The 20,673-nt window shown below is 46.8% G+C and overlaps 1 protein-coding gene across 2 annotated transcripts in view; it reads left to right on the top strand.

The window, feature by feature from the left end:
• Positions 1-20,673, top strand: part of HOXB3 (homeobox B3) — a 40,258-nt gene that overhangs the window by 16,400 nt on the left and 3,185 nt on the right. For both annotated transcript variants that reach the window (XM_062017237.1, XM_062017236.1), the window contains exons 2-3: positions 787-1,026; positions 15,609-15,665. The gene's annotated coding sequence lies outside the window, so the exon portion shown is untranslated. The remainder of the gene's footprint in view (positions 1-786; positions 1,027-15,608; positions 15,666-20,673) is intronic.

Here is a 20,673-nt window from a genome sequence, read left to right as displayed (position 1 = left end):
TCTCCGAGATCTCCTCCGGCAGGGCTGAAATATTCCCCCACATGATTCAGAAACAAAGACAGGGCTTGAAATATCTCAAGCCGAGTATATTTGTGTGTTGTTCCTTCGGCTGTGGTGAAGCACCGCGCTGTCACCTTGCAAAGACTGTCCCTCAAAGCCCCCTGCCCCACTCAGACAAAGGGATCTCAGATCTTTCCTTCTATTGACATTTTAATATTTTAAAATACTATTATGTAGTCACACGGTACATGTCTGTTACACGATCTGATGTAGAAGAAATGTATTTATGGGTGTATTTTTGGTTAACTATCGCATTTTTTAGAGGTAGTAACAACAAACCTTTAAAGTTATTGTTGTTTTGTTTTGTTTTGTTTTGTTTTGTTTTGTTTTCCAGGGAGGGAGGCAAGGGCTACATTTTATTGTAAAGGCTGAGGTTGGGGTAGTTTGTTGTTGTTTCTGCATTTTATTTTACTGTTTCTCTCTTTGATCTGCAGAGGTTGTAAAGAGGGTGTTATTTTCAAGATAGTGCTCCTAAGAATGGCAAAAAATGGTTCTCTGTTTTTTTAAAAAGCATATGCTTCCAGGAATGCGGGGTCTATAGAAGCAAATCAAAGCTGGAAAGTATGAATAGGATAGAAGGGGGAGAAAAGAAGATTTCTATAGGATCTAAAAGTTCACAGCCATTATAAGCAGACAGAAGCCAAGAAAAATGCGAGAATTATACAGAAAATCATTAATCACTTCTTTTCTTTAAATACTTATCCTTTTCCCATTGTTATTCAACAGCAAATCTCCGCAGACCGTCTGTTGGGAAAAAAGCACCCGGAGTCCTACAAGAATCTTCAGGGGAAATAATAATATTAATAATAAAATCTGGATCGTAAAGGTGAAAGTTTTATTTTTGGGGGAGAAAACCAAAACCCCCCCAAGCTACCCCCTCCCCCAGACCTCTCACTTTGGAAGAAACCACCCAAACCATGAGGGCCGTCTCTGGGGCGTTGGAAAGAGGATGTGGGAGCGAACCAGGTAACAGAGCTGCTCTCTTGGCATGCATTTCTGATCGGTTTATTGCCTCCTTTCACCAAAAAAAAAAAAAAAAAAAAAAAAAAAGCTGGGGAAAGCAAAAGAAAAAAGAAACTTTAAAAAAAAAAAGAGAGAGAAAGAAAAACAAACAACACGTTTATTCTTGTGCGAGGTTTTCGTTCTGTTTTCTCGTTTTATTTCGAGCTAGGGGAACTGGCAGAGAAAGTTTACAGGCGGGTGGCTTGTGGCGAGAGGAGTTTTTTTTTTTCCTCGGTTCGGAGTTGTGCGTGTTTGGGGCTCGGCCCCGCTGAGCTTTGCTGCGGGATCAGGGCAGAACGGTGGGACAGCAGCGGGGACTCTCGTGTGGGGATTAAGGAGCTACTCTGACGGTTCCTTTTTGTAAAAATGTTTTTCCTCTTTTGTTGTTTTTTTTATTAGTTTTTTTGTGTGTGTTTTTTCCTTGCGAGATCTCCCTGTCCGAGTCACAGGCCGGTTCGGGGAATGGACTGTCAGAATATTCCAAAGTGGACAGAGTGCCGGGGGTGCAAGTGTTCCGGGTATCTGTGTCTCACGAGTGTTCGTGTCCTGGCCGTACTGGTGCTCTCGGGGAGCTGCTGCCCCGTTCCGGGAGTGATGCGGGAATAACTTGCCGAAGGAAAAGGATGAAAACTAGGCAGACAAAATCCAGCTCTAGCAAGTCCCGGTCGGGGGATAGAGTTCACGCAGAGGACACGTTTTCTAGGCGATTAGCTGGGTATTGCAGCCGGGGACTGACCTCGCAAACCCCTTGACCCCGCCGAGGCTGGACATTGAGCTGGGCAGCAGCTCAGTCCGCAGCTCTGCAAAACTGTGCGTGCGCGGGTTTCGCCTACCCCGGCCCTCACCGCAGTCTTGAGTGGTGGAAGTGGGGAACCAGTAGCGGGAGGAAAAGGCTAGAGGGAAAAAGGAGCCGAGAGAGGACTCAAGGAAGAATTTATTTGTTTGCTCACTATTTAATCGTTCTGTTTCTGAGTCTGGGCCCAGAAGGTTTCCCCTCTGATTTCACTCGCAAAGTCCTCTGTGTTTGCTTGATTGTTTGCTTCTTTGTAAGAAAGAAACAGAAGAGAGAGGCACGGACAGGAATGTTTATGTGTGTATGTGTGTCTGCAAGGATTTGCCTCCACAGAGAAGGCTGTGTGTTGTTTACAAATAATATGAGGGGAAGCAACCTGAAGCCCTATCGAAGGGCCAAAGCCCCGGACCCGCCGCTGCATCCCTCAGCCTGCGTCTCATCTCGCCCTTTATTTTCAGAAATTCCTTTGTTTCCGCGAGTCCCTCTTCACTCCCCCCTCCCCCCGCACCTCCTCCCACTTCGCCCCTGTCCACGCCGTGCTCAAAAGCCTCTCTGTGCCCAGCTGCCTGCTGCCGGCGCGGAGCTGCGCGGAGGGGCGTGGGGGATCCCACCGGGCAGAGGGACGCTCGGGCGACCTCTCCCCGGCATCCCTGATCCGGGACTCTCATCCTAGGCTCCCCAAGCAGTCAACAGCTGAACCCCTTTGTTTCCTTTTGGTCCCAAAATTAGACTAAAAAAGGATTTCTGTATGAGATAAATCACACAATCCAGCCCCACTCTAGATGTAGTTACTAGAGAGAAAGGGTATAGAGGAAGGGAAAATAAATATATATATGTACATCTATCTATATATATGCAAGGACTGGTGGTGGGGGTGTGCAGTCCTGCCCAGTATAGGGGACTGGGGTGGTTGCTGCCCTAGTATAGTGCTGGGTTGTTTTAAAGGCTGCTGTGCTGGGGGACAGGGTCGGGGGTTTCTCAGTCCCGGTGACAGATTTATGATCCGCAATAAGAACGGCGGGTTTAAATCCGTAAATCAATCTCGCTTTCTCACTATATAAACGTTCATTTTATCTTTAGAAAGAAAACAGCTTTGATCACGGCACCTCGGAGGCGAAGCCGCCGTTTATGGCCGCGTTTCCCACCCTTTGAACTAGAGGCTTTAAAAAACAAAAAAAAAGAACACAGCAAAACGAAATGAGTGTTTCTTTTGCATGAAACAGACCCCAAAATGTCATAGAAGGTGCAGAGGGGGGGCATCTGCCCCGTTTGCTGCCTAGGATGACTCTGCTGCTTACCCCCTCTCCTCACTTTTTTATTTATTTCCCCGGCCCCGTTCACACGGACAGTTCGTTTTGTGGATAAGGTGAAAAAAAAACCCCAAACAAAACAAACCAAAAAAAGAAGTGGTTGTGTGAAGCGAAAGTTGTGGCTTCTGAATTGACCTGAAGTTCCCATAAAAGCCCCTCGCCCCCTGCGAAGTTTTCTCTCTCGTGGGACCCCCTCCCCCACAGCTACGGAAGCCCCTTTAAATCAGATTTTTCCCCCACTTCCTCTCACACCTTGACCAAACGTCTCTCTACCGACAACCACTTTCACTCGATAAAATCAATTCAGAAATAATCGAGAGCTTTTGAAAACGAAGCACTTCCCTGCTCCCTCCTTCCTGGCCAGGGGGAGCCCGGACCGCCCTCACGGTCCCTTTGCCTCAGCTTAAAGCCAGGAGGGGAGGGGGAACTGCTTTTAAAATGAATTTTCACGTTTAGAACGAGCTCACTCCAGACTTTACCCGCGGGGGGGTGATGATGCATTTCGGTTCCCGGTGTATCCATCCCGGTGGGGAGTGTAGGGTTACTGGAGTGCTTGTGCTCGTGGGGAGAAGGACTCTGCTTTGGAGTGCTCCTTGGCTCAGGAAGACTCGAGGGGCTAGGACATGGTCCTGAGGCTTTTAGACTCTCCTCACTGTCTTTCGCCGAGTGAAGGTTTTTTCCCCCGTGGACGTGGGGAGATCAGTGGTGGCTCCACGGCCGTTCCCAGCGACTTCCTTTGCTGATTTTTTTCCTGTTTTGGGGGACTTTGTTTCTTGTTGTTGTTGTTGGGGTTTTTTTTCCCCCAGGATCCTTATAACTTGGCAGCTCTCTTCAGAGTCAACATTTAATGATATATATTTTTTTTTTAATTCAATGAAGGCTGGCCAAGCAATAACAACAGCTAGGAGAAAAGGCCTGGAAGTGAAGTGAAGGGAGAGCTGAGCTTTTGAAGATAGGGAGTATAGATATTCTAAGCTGGTTTAGGCTCTACAACAGTTGTGCTATTTACTATAAGATTGTAATAAAAATCTCAATGAGGGGAGAGGGGAAAAAAAAACAGGGAAGAAAAAAGCACGATGTGGCTTAGCTGAACCAAGGTCCAACAAAGCCAATCTTCAGGAGGTGTGTAGAGAGGAGTTTAAATGCTTTCAGAGCCAGCCAGGAGAGTGGCTAGGGAAATAAAGCTAAAATCGTGCCCTTTGATAGAGAAACGGATCAGAGGTGGATGCCCTATCACTTCTCATCCCAGGTCGTGCCGGGCAGTCCCGTGTGGGGAGTGTCCACCTAGAAAAGCTTCGTGCAGTTGGAAACTTCTTTAAAAAAACACTGTTCCGGTGGAAGGTCACAGTGGTCCTTTGAGTATGAAACGGCGAGACCCCCTTCCCCCTTCCCCATCACGTGATTCATTAAATAATTAATGCAGAGGTTGCAGAATAGATATGTATTCGTCAGGAAAATCGCAGACATGGTCTCCTTGTGTCTGACGTGAAATTCAACTGTCCTTTAAAAAACAAGCCTATAGCTGAGGGGGAAAAAAAAAGAGAGAAAGAGCGAGAGGGAGAGCGAGAAAGAGGGGGAGAGGAGGAGAGGGGAGAGGGAGAGCAGGCTGCAATAAAACAATTCTCAGGAACCACGAAGCCACGCCGAGGGCTGGATTATTGTAAGTAGCAGGGGCTTCCCAATTCCTAGCGTGTCTATGTGTCCATGTAAATTTATTGTTTGTTATTAATGTTATTGTCGTAAAATGTGACAAATAGCCGTCTTCATTTCCTCCCATTTCTCTTCACAGGGTGGTATGTGTGTTTATACCCATCGAGGCATTTCATTGATATTTTTAGGGATATTCCTCTCTCTCCCTCTCCCTCTCCCTCCTCACAACCTTCTCTTTTTTTTTTTTTTCCTTCTTCCCCCTTTCTTGATTTATTACAATAAACATGTCAGCAGCAGTGCGGCTGCCATTGTGTGTGTGTTTGTGAGAGAGTTGTGTTGTTTATAGTGGTGTCCAAGATAAATCATTTCTGGAGTGAAAATGATGTGCAAGCGATGATATTTTAGAGCGAGGATCTCTCTCTACCCCACTCCCTGGAGTTGATTATTTCAGACGATTTACAGTAATAGATCAGCAGCTAATATGAAAGCTCTGTAGCTGGGGGTCTTAAATTACAGCATCTGTGATTACCAATTAAGGAGAGATTTGTATAAATTTGGTAAACCGGGAACGCCTCATTGGCATATAAACCTAGTAAAAGAGCACGACCTTAATATCGAAATTACAGCTCCGAGTCCTAAGCTGCAGCATCCCTTTATCAACGATAACTCATTTTCTCCCCATCCCTGGCGGGACTTCTCACTGGAGAACAGGCACAGGTTGCTTTAGCCAAGCAAGGCAATTTCTGGAGATGCCTCCATTTAAACCAGACACGGAAATCCGACTTAAAATGCAGAAAAATAAAATAAAGCAGTGTTTGCTACAAGGCAACCGCCTCCGAGAGAGGGATGGCTCTGGTTCCAGGCAGGAAGGGGATTTGCCAGTCAAATCCAGAACAATGGGGGTCTACGGGAACTGGGACGCTGCCGAGAGACCCTAGTCGCGACGAGTTGTCTCGATCGCCGCCGACAGCAGCAGAATGGGGAAGAAACTCCATGCGAGTAATTCCTGGTGCTTTTCTAGCAAGAGAACTTTGCGTGGGTTTCTAGCTCCTGGGTACTGCTAAGGCTTTAGTGGCAGTGGATGGAGAAAGAGAGGGTAATGTCTTGGACGGGGCTCGAAGGAATGTCCTTCTTTTTCGGCCTGTTACGAATCTCGGGAAAAGCATAGCCCTGAGGAGAAATAGCACTGAAAATAGGCTGAAATACCAGCGGAACCTCGCCGGCAGCTGTTATCTTTGTAGTGATTCCTACGTAAAATACAACCGAGCTGTAACAGGGAAATCTCTTTGAACCCATGGAGATGGGGTAGCGAAGCTAAAGCTTTGGAGACAAGATGTGTGTTCCAAAAAGAGGGGCACCGCTACCTGGGTCGCCATCAGCCTGGGGACCACATCCTACGCGGAAAATGGGAGGTCAGGCGTCAGGCACTGCCCTCCCCTCCCATCCTCAAACTGGACCAAATTGGTCCTAACAGGGAGTGTTGAAAGCGAAAGAGGAAAGGGGAGATCGCGTTTTTAAATATTTTACAAGCTCCAACATGAGAGAAGTCAATAAAACTGACAACAGGAGCAAAGATTAAATGTTCGCACCGGATTCTCGGGTGAGAATTCACCGCTTTTCCCCCTTCCCTCCCCTCCCCTCCGTTCACCAGCCAAGTCCCACACCACCCGAGCAGGGATATTTAACTCTGTCTGCTACCGTAAACCTTTATGTTGCAAAATTAGAGCAACTCAGCGACTTTCATTAAATATTAAGGGAGATCCAGGGACGGTGACTGAGCCAGAAATACGGCATCATTCTCTGTCAGCTCTGGTATTAATTGAAGTTGTCGCCTTCAAACGGCTGCAGACCCTTTCCCTCTTCGCCACCCCCCATCTCCCCCCATTTTATTAGGTGATATTTTTGGTTTCTTTTTATATGGGGATTTTTTAATTGTTTCTCTTTTTTTTTTGCTTTTGGCTTAGGATGTTGGGCGTGAGAAATTGGCCTTTGGCAAGGAGCGGCTGCAGGCTCTGTGCAGGAGAGCCACCCCGCAGCCTCCGCCCTGGGCGACAGCCCCCTTTAAATCAATACCGGGACTTTATTTATCCCCAGTCCAGACGCCTTTGTGCGAATGTCGCCCCTTAATAATCAGATGTCAGGAGGAGATGGGGTGGCCGAGGGCTACCGGGTCGTATTGGCCGAGCTTTCGTGCTGAGGACACTGCCCCGACCCCGGGAGCAGAGCCCAGCCTCTAAATATGACTGTGGGTAAGAGCCCCAGATCCCGGAGAGAGGATATAGCATCTCAGATCCTGGACAAGAGTCCCACACATTCATTAAGAGACGCAGAACACAATTAGGTTATCCAGACTCAGGAGGGCACCTTATAACAGCGATAGGATCCAAAAATTTGGGAGAAGTGTCTCCAACCTTGGAGAGGACCTCAGACTCAGCATAGGACTCAGACCCGGGACGGGACCCTAGACCCAATCTGGGAGAGTATCGGGGCAGAGGGGCTTGGATGATGAAAAACCTCCCTCCTTGCAGGATCTGGGATGAGAGGGTATCAGTACTCCGGTGCACCCCCAAAGTCCTTGTTTCTGCCTCAAATCCTCGGGGTTCTGCTATCCGCATTCCTGTCAGCTGCATTCTCCCCAAAATCCAAGTTTCTCCTCTCTGCGGTTAGCTATGACACGAGGGAAAGAGCTTGGTTTCGTCTAGAGCTGGGAAAGGAGATCCGCAATCCCTGTCCCAAGCAGTTCCCACGCATCCTCCGCGCAATTCCCGCGCACTCTCCGCGCAGCCCCGCCGCCGCTGCTCACCTCAGCTCAAAAGTTTTGTTCCTCTCCCAGACCTAAAAGTAACGCCTAAAAGTAACGAGCAAATCGTTCCTTACCACGTTTAAGCTGTATTTCTTTATTAACTCGATGAAACCGAGGTTTAAAAAAAAAAACAACCACCGAACAGCTATTGTGCCTTATAGTTAAAAACGACAGATAACGTTCAAGAGTCAGGAGGGGATAATGAGCTATTTCAAGTAGTTCGAGCAAGCACTATTTCAATAGTTGCTGTGCCATAGGCCTTTTTTTCCTTCCCTCTCAGCCCTTCAGAAGTTCCAGCGCTGCGAATCAGTGTTTATCAGATCTCATCCCCAAAGAATCCTCCCTCCCTTCCCCTCTCGAGCAGACCTACCCTCTCTTTTCCCAAAGAGGAAGCTATTAACGTTGTAAATATGAGTCAACAGCACCTTAATTCATAATTTATTGCAGGCAGTAGGAGAGAGTTATTTAAAGATCAAAGCATCGTGGAAGGCGAGAACTGCAAGGTGTGGAGATCAGGGAGTGGAGCGGAGCGGGATAAAGTGGAAACCTGTAGAGAGACGCTGAAAGGCGGAGAGCACAGGCTGCTATAGGGCGGGCACCGGTTTTTTTTGCCCTTGCAAAGGGAGGTAAGGCAGTGTTTGACCTGTCTGGCTCCCAGCATCACTCCCGGGCAGCGAAGGGGCTCAGCCCATGAGAAAGCCGGCATCAGCTCCAAATTCACCTCGCTGCAGGAGCCGCACCGGGGGCCCAGAGCTGGTGTTGATTATGTCTCTTCATTTTCATACTTAACAAGGGAGGCGATCACGAGCCGCAGGCTGGGACAAAAAGGGAAGGGTTCAGTATCTTCTTGGTTAGACTGGCAAAATTTTGGCAACGGTGACGGTTTACTTTGAAGAGGAGAGGAGAGGAGAGGAGAGGAGAGGAGAGGAGAGGAGAGGAGAGGAGAGGAGAGGAGAGGAGAGGAGAGGAGAGGAGAGGAGAGGAGAGGAGAGGAGAGGAGAGGAGAGGAGAGGAGAGGGACGAAAGAACTGAAAGGCAACAACTACATTTCAACACTTCCCCAGCCTAAGCATCCCAGCTGAAAAGGAGGGCTATAAATCAGAGGCAGTGGTGGAGATTTGGCGCTTTATTATTTAATTTTTTACATGGTTATGAGGGGAAGGGTTGAGGAGAAATCTCCACTCGCTGCAGTTTCACTTCCTTTTGATATCTGACTCAATGAGAAATGTATCAGTGCTTTATTGGCAGTGGTACCCAGAGGAGAGAAGCCTGAAAAACTTCGAGTCAAATTCTTTCCGAGCATGTCCCGGTGAAATTAACAACGAATGGCAGTTCGCAGCCTCTGGGTTCTGGGGGGAAGGGTGAGGGGACGGACACTGGAACAGGGACTGGCGGTCACCCCTCCAAGCCCATGTCCCATCGGCCCAGGTTCGTCGGTACCACCTCTGTGGCCCGGAGGCTGCGCGCCCATCGGCAGTCTTCAGGTCCAGCCGCTCGCCTGTGCCCAGCTAGTGTGGGGGGAGGGTTTGCCCCCTACCTCCCGTTTCTCCCGGTTTTGGGGAGTCGCCATGTCACGCTTCACCCTTCCACAGGCACACAGCCACATCTTTCCTCTTGCCGCGCAACAAAGCCCAGTCCAAAAATAATCTCCGGGATCTGTTTTGTTGCTACCGGTACCTCTCTTGCTCTGCGCTGCAAACGTAGAGTCCAAAACATTCCTTGAAAATGTAACGACAGAGTATCAACCTAGGAAGGCTATGAGTGAAAGAAAGAAAGAAAGAAAGAAAGAAAGAAAGAAAGAAAGAAAGAAACCCGGTGGGCTTTGCATAACTTTTCTTCCCCCCCCCCCCCCCCCCCTTCCTTTCTCTCTCTTTCTTCCTTTCCTTCGGTTTTTCCTCTTTCCCCGGACCAGACATATGGAATCAATTTTGAATCCTGACATTGAAGGCTGGCCAATTCTTACTGGCTCTAAAAACCAGAATCCATTTGGTTCCCTTCTCTCCGGCACCCCTTGTCAGTCAGTATTATAACCGTCTTGCAACATTTTAAGTCTTTATAAAGAGAAACAGCTTTCCAGACAGATACCAAGGATTCAGGAGAGGTGGGGGGGGGGAGGTTTTTGGAGGTTTTTTTTCCCCTTCTTTTTTTAAAGGGCAATGTGAGTGGAATTCCCCCCCACCAACACCCCCATCTCATTCCCCTCTGCTCGATATCTTTCTGCAACAGGACCCGCGTTCTTGCAGTACTTTAAGCTGGTTTGGAAGAGTTTCTATTTTTCTCCACGTCAAGTCAGTTCCGCTGAATCGAGCGAGTACACCTCCCCCCCCCCCCCCCCCGCAAAAAAAAAAATTCAAAGCATCTTTGGGGGAAAAAAAAAATATCCAAACCGTCCGAGAAAGCTGTCAGCAAGATCCACTGGGGTGCAATAAAGTAGTTTCTTCTCCTTATTTTGCCTGCTTCAGTTGTGAACGTGCACCACCCCGATCTGTCTTCGCTCCTTCTTCTTGAAGTCCTGGGTCGTACAGTATCACAGGTAAGAAGTTAAAAAAAATAAAGGATAATTCATGTCTACTTTTCCTCCCTTCTCACCTCTGACGCTGTGAGTTAAATTAATTGCTCCGAAAGCTTTGGAAGGCTTCGCCGCTCCCTAGCTAACTTTCCTGTGGTAACAACTGCTGATCGATGCCTCGGGAGCAGGATAAGGGAGGCTGAAGATGAGTAAAAATGACCTGGCAGGCTCCATACCCTAGACTGGCCGTGAATCGCCGCTCTCCAAGGGCGCGTTTCCCGCAGAACTGGTCCGGGACACATTTGTTAAAGGTTTAGCACCTCTCTCTTGTTTGAAAAAGAAACTACAAAAGCCCGTTGGAAAACCGCGATGTTAAACGAGAGAATGTATGTGATGGTGATTTATGGCCTTACAAAGTTTTTTGTTTACTTGAAGCAGACCCTAATTACAAGGGCTCCTTGAAAAAGGGGGGGAAAAAAGAAAAAAAAAAAAAAGAAAAAGAAAAGAAAAAATATTTCCCAAGCTTTGTGTAAAGTCCATAGTGGATTTTCCCTCCACGGACAGATGTGACCAACAAACATCTGTTTAACTGAGTTGCTTTACCTTCAGCCGGCCAGTGCATTTGACTGAAATGGGTAAGAGTGGGACGCAAACATTGGGCATAAAAGGTGGCTGTTAGTGAAGTCTGAGATGAAAATATCAGGGTTTTTTGAAGGTTCAAGGTTTGTTTGGGCTCGGGGGGGGTGGTGTCCTCGAAAATGGGTCATTTCACTCATATTCAGTTTCTGGGGTAGAAAGGGAAACTGCTGGGAGGGCGAGATTTCGTGTGGGAATATTGGGTGCGTTATTTTCTATGCTATTAAATTCTGGCTAAAAAAACCCCAAATCCCCTTCCCACTTCCTCCCCCGTGAACACCTGGTGTATGTTTTAAGAGTGAGAAAATTGTTTGTATGGAGGAATAATAAAAAATCCAAAACCTTTGAGAAATCGAATTAAACCTGGAAAACTATTCTAAATATATATCTATACGTAGTTGTGCTCTCTGATCGCCTTTAGCCCACTTCCCTTTCGAGCGAGATGATATCTTCTCGGGATAAGCTGCCAGTTCTAAAAATATCCTCATGCATTGTGAAACTGGAAAAGTTTTGACTCAGTGTCTAATATTTCCCGAGGCGAGGTAGTATATTGGCAGAGAGCAGTAACTCAGCTACTCAAGTGTCTGGGTTGTTGGTTGGGCTGTTGGTTTGGCGTTTTGGTTTTGGGTTTTGTTTTTTGTTTTGTTTTTTTTTTTTTCCCTGAAAATTGCGTTGCATTAAATTTCCTCAGCTTCAGAATTTTCTTTACTCGCCTCTAGCTAAACTCGATTTTTTTTCACCAAGTGCTTGATCTGTTGGTGAATGAAATTTGAGAAGAAACCGCAGGCCCTCAGTGGCTGTAATTTAATTGATTTTATCATAAATCATCAACTTCATGAAGAACCAAAGTTTTCATTGAAGTAAATTGATATTAATGGACACTTTCTGAAACGTAGCTGTATGGATCTATATCGTGCTGATGCTCCTGCTGCTGCTGTTTTGGGCCAGGAGGTTTTAGGGCAGAAGTATTTTTTCTACCTTTCTAGTTTTTCTTTCTTTCATCCTCCTTAAAAAACAACTTCTTTTCCATCGTGGGGAGTCTGATCCCGGGTGTGGAGGAGGATCTGAGAGCTCGACTCTCTTTGTGGCACTGCAGCAGCGGGCAAAGCCAGTACCACGAGGATGAGGCTTTTGGGGACGTTGAGCACGGCACAGTTGTTTTTCTTCAGGTTATACTCCTTGGCAGGTTATGGCTTCTGCTCGGGGTTTGGCAGGCATAGGGGTTAGATACTTCTGTCAGAAACACGTGTGTTGCAGCAAGGTGCATTTTGGCCAGAGTCTGCACCGCCTTGCTTGGATCCATGTGAAAAATTAGAAATAGGATTTAATCCCCCCGCTTCCATCACGTCTTCTGCAGCGTTGAACATTGCTGTTCCCAAAGCTTTCCAGCCTAATTAAAAATTAACTAAGAGCCGAGGATGGATGGGAGCCCTTTGATATGGTGATGAGACTGACTGAGCGAATACCCTTACAGTAACGGAGGATTTTAGCAGAGGGTATGGCTTGGGCATGTGCTTGTGTTCGTGGGTTTTTGCAGGGATGCACAGTGCAGGGAGGATGTGAGACTCGGTGGTATCCGCATGGTTCCCTACAGGAGATAAATATCCTGTGTAAACATCCCCAAATAGAGAAATCTAATCCCTTCTTTTTCCTTGTCCTGAGGTTCCCTCCTCAGAAATTGCTAGTCTTTATGAAATATCAGAAGGAAGCAGGTAAAATGGAACTCATTTCTTCTCTCAAGCCCTTTCTTCCCCATGCCCAGCTCGTTCTCCAGCGCCAGCCGGGGCCCGGATTCAGGCGAGTATCATTGCAAAAAATAACTACATTCCTTACTTTTCTCAGAGAAACGGCCACGGTGGTAGTGTGGGTGCCTGGTCCTCCCAGGAGGCGAGGGAAGGGCAGTGGGAGAAAAACTTTGATTCCTCTCCCCTCCTCCCTTTCTTTTTTTTTTTTTCTTTTTTCTTTTCTCTTTTACTTTTCTTTTTTTTTTTTTTTTTTTTTGAGGAGGAGGAGGACGGTTAAATTGGGAAGAAACAGGGAGCCTGGACGTGAGCACAGGAGTCCTTGGTGGCGGGGCTAGCAACAGCCGCCCGGGCCTGGGCCCAGGGGGCGAGGTGACGAGGAACCTAGGCCTCTGGTCACTGTCCCGCTGCCCCTCTCCGTTTTCCCTTTTCTCCAAACCCGTTACTTTTTCCCCCTCCGTTTCCGTCGTCTTTGCCATTTGTCCGGACGCTGAGGCTTTGGGAGCGGTGGCTGCTTGCGAGCGCTTTTCTCGTTAGTGTTTATTTGCTTCTTTTGCCTTCAGGTTAAAAGAGGAAAAGTAAAAAGGGGGGGGGAATGAAAAAAAAAAAAAAAGGAAAGGAAAAAAAAATTTAAAAATCAGCCCAAAGAGCCCCAAAGGCAGCTGAAGGTAGGAGGGAGCCGGGGGTATCGCTCGCCCGCCTGCCACGAAGTTTGGGGAATTTGCTGATGGGGGAATTAGTGGGACTGGAGGGGGCAGCCAGCCATTGACCAATTCTGTATAAAACGGGCAAAAGGTTGACGTGTCATAGTCACGTGAGTGCATAATTCAAGCTATTATTTTGGCATTTGGTTATGGGGGGGGTGGTGATTTCCAGCCCCTCTCTGGTGGGCTGCTCTGAAAATATCGATTTGTAACACGCTGATACCGCAAACTGCCTCCTCCTCTCACCCCCACGCACTCCCCACGCCCCCTCCCCCCATTCCCTCCCCATCCACACCCCACCCCTCCCTGGCGTGTGGAGAGGGTTTAGCGGCGAGACACGAGCTCTGTGGAGCTGGGGAGACCCAACCCGGCAGCAGGCTGGGAGCTGTGTCCAGCCGGGTGTTGGTTTTGTTTCGGTTTTTTGGGGACAATTTCAAAGCCCTTCCACTGAATCATTAACTTGGTAAATTATTGCTTTTCTAAGCAAAGGTCAGAGAGAGAAAAAGATCTGTCAAGGCAAACCCACCGCTCGGTCTGTTTCATTTTGATTTCTTATCCCGACTGGCTTCTGTTCAGGGTTTCAGAAGGTCCGGGACCCTCCATAATTTTCCACTTCTCCTCGAAGCTCTTCCCTCCCTCGAACTCTCTGCTTGTTGAGTGAGAAAACCTTTAGACCGAAAAAGGGGACAAGGGAGGGTGAGAAGCCAGGCCAGAGAAGACGGTGGGCGCTGCACGGCTCCCCCCACCCTGCTCGGGGGCAGGAGCCCATAGGCGGGTGTGGGGCGAGCAGGGGCCGGGCTGGACCTGCACCGCCTCTGCGAGGAAAAATAATGCAGAGCAGAGAAAAAACAAACAAAAAAACCCCATCCCAAAAACAAAGAAGACCATTGTGAGGGGGAGGGGAGGAAGAAAATCTCACTCTATCTATTTTCTGACTGTACTGTGAGGGAATAAACGAAAAACAAAGAAAAACACTCCCAAACTCCGCCTCGCCCTCCTTGCCGGAGCCGTTATTTACGCCGGCTTGTTTTTGATTGTGTGTTTGTTTCCCCTTTTCCCTCCTCCCTGGCACATCCACTCCAAATAAAGGCGATTTTCCTTCTTTTCTCCACCTCCTCTCGGGCTGCCCACGTTTTCCCGGACCCGCCGTGGGAGGATCTCACCGAGACTCAGCCTGCTTTTGCTGAGCTCACTGTGCAGAAAGGCTGGTTTCTTTCCTTGTTTTTTTTTTTTTTTATTATTATTTTTCCTTTTTCCTCTTTACAAATCACTGTGTGTACTCTACAGAGGGAACTGAGGAAGGCTGTGATGTCAGTGGAATATTGCCAAAGCTGTGTATTAAAGCGTGCGCGCATGTAATAATAATACTAATAAAAAATACAGCTATAGGCCGCCGACTGGAGAAGGTCACGAAGCATCCGCGGGTGATTTATGGACTCAGGGATGTTGTCACAAGCAGAGCAGGGGTGTGAGGGGAACATTTTTATTTGAGATTAATAACATCAACATAGAGAACGGAAACAGGATTATTAAAGCAACTGAATGTTTCCCAAAACGAAAATATTTTTAAATGAGATTGCTTTTTCTTTCTCTCCTTCTTTCTCCCTTTCTGAGGCCTTCGTGCCAAAGCTGCGGTGATAAATCTCGGCGTGGCTTTAAAAATGTTTGTGTCTCGACACCGTTAATTCTGGTACCATATCACTACTGTGTGAATGGTGTCCTCATACGCTGCAAGGCATCTCCATTCTGCCCCTCTTCGTGGCAATCCTCCGAACACATTGGAGAAATAAGAAAAAAAAAATCCCAGAATGGAGTCCTAAAGGCTTTTCTACCTTTCAGGATATTGCTATCCTATTTCCCAAACTGTTACCCTGTTGTTGATCCCAGAGCTAACTAACTGCACGTATTTACTGTCATAAAAGCATTGAACTCTGAAATTACCACCAGAATTTAACCAAGACCCTTCTCTATATACATATATATATTGTATGATATTCAGAGTTCCCCACCAGCCATGGACAAACCGCCCACGCTTCACTCCAAACCGTTCACATCACTAACACAAGACCTAGAGGGGGCGAAGCGTTACCCTGGCCGGGGGGTTTCCACTAGAGAAGGTGGAAAGAAACACTGGGGAGACAAGGGATTGCATCAGATTTACAGAAATAAAACCGGTGCCACCCGCCTCTTCTGAGAATTTTGGGGTCTCGATGGAAGGAGATCGAGCAGCCCCGGGAAGTGTTGTGGTGTTTGGATGGGGAATATTTCGGAGGAAATGCTGGGGCTTTTGTTCATCGGAGACTATCTTCTCCCCATTCCCACCCAAAGCTTCCTCCCTATGATGAATCCCCTTGTCCACGCTTTTCTGACCGAAGTTTCATACTTTTTTTCCCCCCCAGTTCTTCTCCTATCTCCACCGCTGCCTCGTATTTGCTGGACCAGACATCTGAGAACTGGTGAGTTTTGCTGACTGTCCTACCTGGTCCCTGTCCGTGTGTGTCTCCGTATCACTCTCGGCATCAGGCTTGGAGCCATTCCCTTCCTAAAGTCACCCAACGTGACTTTTTTTCCCCTTTCCTTTCTTTTCTTTCCCCTCCTCCAACCCCAGAGTAAGTATGGCTGCCCTGGATTTCAGCTGAGTATTTTCATTTTGCTACTGGCTTGTCTTTAAACTTTGTGATTTATGGCCGTAACTTCGAGGGAGTGTTTGAAATGGAAGATATTTCCTGTACTCCCTTTGAAGGGAAACCCAGTCAGATCGCCACATTTGCTGCTGATTTCGTGACGAGTGAGAGGGAATTGCATTTTAAAGAAAAATAAGCTACAACCAAAGAAAATATGTTTTTGGAGCCTAAGATCCCTGTGTGCAGGAGCTTGAGATAAAAACCTGCGACGACCTTCTTAAGAAAGTTGGAGTGAGTTTCTTGGCTGCTAGTTAAAAGTTAAAACTAAATTTTGCACTTCAGAAGAGTTACTTGCAGAATCCGAGGTACTTGTGATTTCTTAGGTACTCCGAATGACTCAGTGGAGATCCATATTCAGAAACCTGTACGGTACTTCACCTACAGAGAAGTCTTTAGAAGAATAGTCCCCTCCTATTTTCCTTCCCTAGAATTTCAACGCCGGGGCTCCAAAATGGGAGCTGTCTTGTACCAGAAGATTTATGTTGGAGCAGTTTATAAAACAGTCAGATGAGATGGAAAAAAAAAATATATATATATTTTTTTACATTGTAGTAGTGGTGTCCCCTGGTTAAAACCCTCCCGCCTTGGGGCTTAGGGCTGAGGACAGGACAATAGCTGCGAACACCGTGGTCTTTGGGACAGGACTTCGTCCACCATCCAGAAAACCTGGGCTGTCCGGCCGAGGGCAAGTTCTCTCAGGAGTCAAACGCTTTCTTGGACACCTTTCTGTTTCTTTTCAGAGTTATCAACCTATCACATACACACAGAAAAAAAAATGATGCACACCCCCTCTCCCCTCACCCGCCAACTGGCCATACCTTCCCGGTGAAGTCCAAAGAGCCTTTGGGTCCCTCTTTCTCTGGCTTTGCTTAGAGGGAATCCCCCCCCCGTCAGCACTTCACCCAAAGTAGCCAGTGCCAGAATTCAAGGCGGGGAGATAATTGCTGAGGGAAACAAAAGTAGCACTTAAAAAAAAAAGAAGGAAAGAAAGAAAGAAAAAAGTGCAGACACCTAAATTCCTCATCCGGCCTTCCTCCCACTCTCCAGCCCCTCCTCGTCACGGACGTTCCCTAAAACGCATCTTGGCGAGTTTCTGCTTTCGGCAACCGCGTGGGAGAGGAGAAAGGCATAAATCTTTCTTGGCGACAGCGCCTTGCATAGCAATAACGGCCTTATTAATAACAGCAATAATAATCATCTTTATTGTTCTACATCTCACTGTTTTGGCCTCCCCCAGGGGTGATTTGCACCTTGAACACCTCACCAAACCACACATCTCCTCCCCGGTGGAGGCCGAGGGGCGAGCGGAACCCCCAGACTTTGGGACGCACAAACTTGACGCCGAACTTACGCGGTGCTGCAGAGTTGCAGCAACACACGAGATTTCTCCCTCCTCTCCATCCTTGCAAACGCCAGGGCCGGTGGCTCCTTCCCCCTCCTCCTCCCCTCTTCGGGGTCCAGAAAAGGGGGTTTCATTGGGGTGGGTGGTGTTTGCGAGGAGCCAAACGCAGCGAAGGGCCAGGGAAGGAGAAACACCAGCGATTCAAAGAGCCGCACTCGCCGCCGCGGAGGGGAGGGGGGGAGACTATGACTATGTTGAAACGGTTTATTAGCATAAATTGACACCTAATTGTTAAACACGTGAATCAAAGGCAAGCTTTGCTATCTTTCTGCCTAGGCCTCTGTCCACCACGTCTGCAATTAGCATAATTTTTCACTAGTGACGCTGTTTGGGAGGCTTGCTGTCTTTGCCCGGTAATCCAAACCAAATCTTTATTTTTAAATATTCCCTCCGCTTTATTCCCCTCGTCGCCACCCCCCACTTCCCCCGTAGCCTGGATTCTTTTCGTTATTATTTTAATCCCAGCCAAGCATTGCATAGTTAAAAGGGTGGGGGGGGGGGTGGGGGGGGTGTTGTGTTCAGCTTTTCTTTCTTCTTTTTTTTTTTTTTTGCCTTCTCCTTTCCCTTCTTCCCCCTTGCCGTGGTAAAGCAGAGGCCATTGTTATCAGGGAGCAGCGCGTACCAGTCTATAGGGCAACCACAACCTCAGGGTTTGTCCATTCAAAGCCCTCAGCTTTTCTCCCCATCTTGGAAGCTGGAAAGCATCTTGATTTTTTTTTTTTTTCCCTTCCCCAAACGGAGACAGAGACAATTTGAGCTGCCGTAACCGAAAGCTCCACTGGCTGAGCCCCCTCCCCCTCTGTTTTGGCTTTTTTTTTTTTACATATATACGTGCATATGCTGGATTTTTCCCCCCCCTCTCTCGTATATTCCTTTACCGTTTTGAAAGGAAGGGGGTCATTCCTTGCTTATTGATTGCGTGGATGCTGGATGTGAAAATATATTATGTCTGCCCGTGCTTTGCTCGTCAGAGACTAAGGTAAGCCGGACTCAAATAGGCTATCACTTTGTGAATGGCGGAGTATATGTCCCAATGATTTATGACCATATGACTCCAATCTCGGTTCAAGAAGAGTTCACAAGCTTTAAGCTTCCTTCCACGCAGAGGCTCTTTTGCAGCCCTCATCCAGGGCCCTTTCCACCCCCACTCCCCCCCCCTTGCTTTACAACTGGGGGGTTGTGATTGGGGTTCGGTTGTGGGGGGAAGGGAAAAGGGAAATTTTAGGAATGTGTCTTTATTTTCCAGGCATACCCAGCGCAAGGCAAGCGCTGGGATTCGAGCTCTTTCTGAGCAGCCGACCTATTGTTAAGAGCATGTTTGGAATATTTATTATTAATAATAATTTAAATTAAAAGCAGGGCTATGCTTGGTGTCGCCGACTGTGGGAAATGTACCTTAGGAGGGGGCGGGGGGAGGGGAAAGGCGCTGCTCTTCTTCATAAACACGGGCAGGTTTGAATTTAGGGTTTCAACATGGAGGGGATGACTTTACAGGAGGATACCTCTGTCTTACACTGTTTTCATCTATTTTTTTCCCCGGCTGACGGATTTTTTTTCGCGACCATCCTCTTACCCGCAACCATTTCCCTCTCGCACCTTCCCACCGATATTTTTTTTAGAGATATCACTATTTTTTTAACACGTCTCTAAATCCTCACACTCAAAAGTTGCAGGCAAAGAGTTGGTGCTTAAATGTTAATGCCTCGCAAAGTGAAACTTGGAGCGTGATGAAACACGCAGCGCTGTTCCTGCCCGGGTTTAATTGGAACAGGAGATAATCGAATATTTATTATTCCGCCTGAGATTTTTTTTTTTTTTTTTTTTTTTTAAAGCAATTCCTTGGAGTAAATAATTAGGGTTACAGCCGTCTTCGGAAAAAGACAAATGAGCGGCATTTGTGAGGTGCTAAAAGATGAGGTACAAAGCAAATCTTCTGTGGAAGCCACAAGCGATTGAGCTTTTGGGCAAAGGGGATCGTAAATTCATTTTATGGACATTTTAAAAAAACAAACCAAATCAAAACATCGCTGTTATTTTTAGGTGCTTTAATTGAACCTCTGTGATCAGTTCTGTTTTGGGTTTGTTTTGGTGTTGTTGTTTTTTTAAGCACCTCATGCCAGACAGCAAGGCCTTGGAGAAATTCCCACCTCTGCCCTCGTAGAGATTTTCAGCAAAATCTATTCATAATAAAGGCGCTGCTGTTTGTTAATTAATTCACAGCTTCTCGGCTCGGGCAGTGGAGTCTACTTTTTAATAAGACAAATTTATCATGGTGAGGAAAGCAAATGAGAATAACTCCCAGCAAGGATATCATCCTCTCGGTAGACAATAATACATCTCCTTGGAAGATACAATAAGGATTTGGGAATGCATACGGGATTTAATTCATGTAAAAAAAAAAGCAAAGCAGTCCCTTGGTGGGTGCGTTGTCTGAGGTTGTGTTAGAAGTGCACGGAGGTTTCATATGATGTGCCATGAGAACACAGCAGTTAGAGAACGGAAAAAAAAGCTGTTATTTATCGTTGAGCTGTGGCTTCTGTTAAATCCCGGTACTTAGAAATATCACATTAGACTTTATCTCCGTAGAGTTTATTTTATTTTATTTTAGAGAATGAAAGAGTCTAGATAAAATTAAATATACAAGAGATACAATTAAATTTACAATGGGTATCAATTCCAGAACAAAATGCACAGTGGCTTTTTGCAAGCTCTGAGCTGCAGAGAGAAGTCTCTGACTTTTTAAAATACATTATTGATCCTCAGATGTCAGATTATTTTCAGGTCCAGATAGCTTTCATATTTCTAAAGGGTATTTCTACTCTATCACAGAGAAAGTTTATGCTTTGAGAAAAGAAAGAAAGATAGACAGAAAAATTAAAAGGCCAAGGAGAGAAAGGAAAGAGGAAGGTTTCATTTTGTAATCTGAAGCTTTGGACTGGGTTTTTTGACTTTTTCAGCTTGGATTAAGGGAGGGAGGAACTATGGAAAATCAAAGGGGCAGAAAGTTAAGAGCAAATGGCCTGGTGATGTGTTTGTTTTCCAAGGCAAAAAACAAAACAAAACAAAAACCAACACAGCAATGAAGCTGGTTTTGGAATCACATCTTGCCACTGGAAGTTCTCGATTTAGAACTGATGAGTACAATGCAGCACAAGCAATGGAAAGGCATGTTTTCAAAACATAACCTGTGCTACCAGAGAGGCAGAGGCTAACAAACAGGCCAAGGGAATCACATTCTTGAATTCATGCCCCTGCTCAAATCTGCTTAAAATATTTGCACTGAATTCCACAGAAACTGTGAGTTCCTGCGCAGAAAGCAAATGAAGCTAACTGTGTCAGGACACCATTACCTGGATAAAATATGTTGACTGTTTGCTG

Source organism: Colius striatus, chromosome Z (assembly GCF_028858725.1).
Source record: "Colius striatus isolate bColStr4 chromosome Z, bColStr4.1.hap1, whole genome shotgun sequence".
Taxonomy (NCBI): Eukaryota; Metazoa; Chordata; class Aves; order Coliiformes; family Coliidae; genus Colius; species Colius striatus.
Note: the sequence above shows the minus strand (reverse complement) of the source record. Positions and strands in the feature narration are given on the sequence as shown.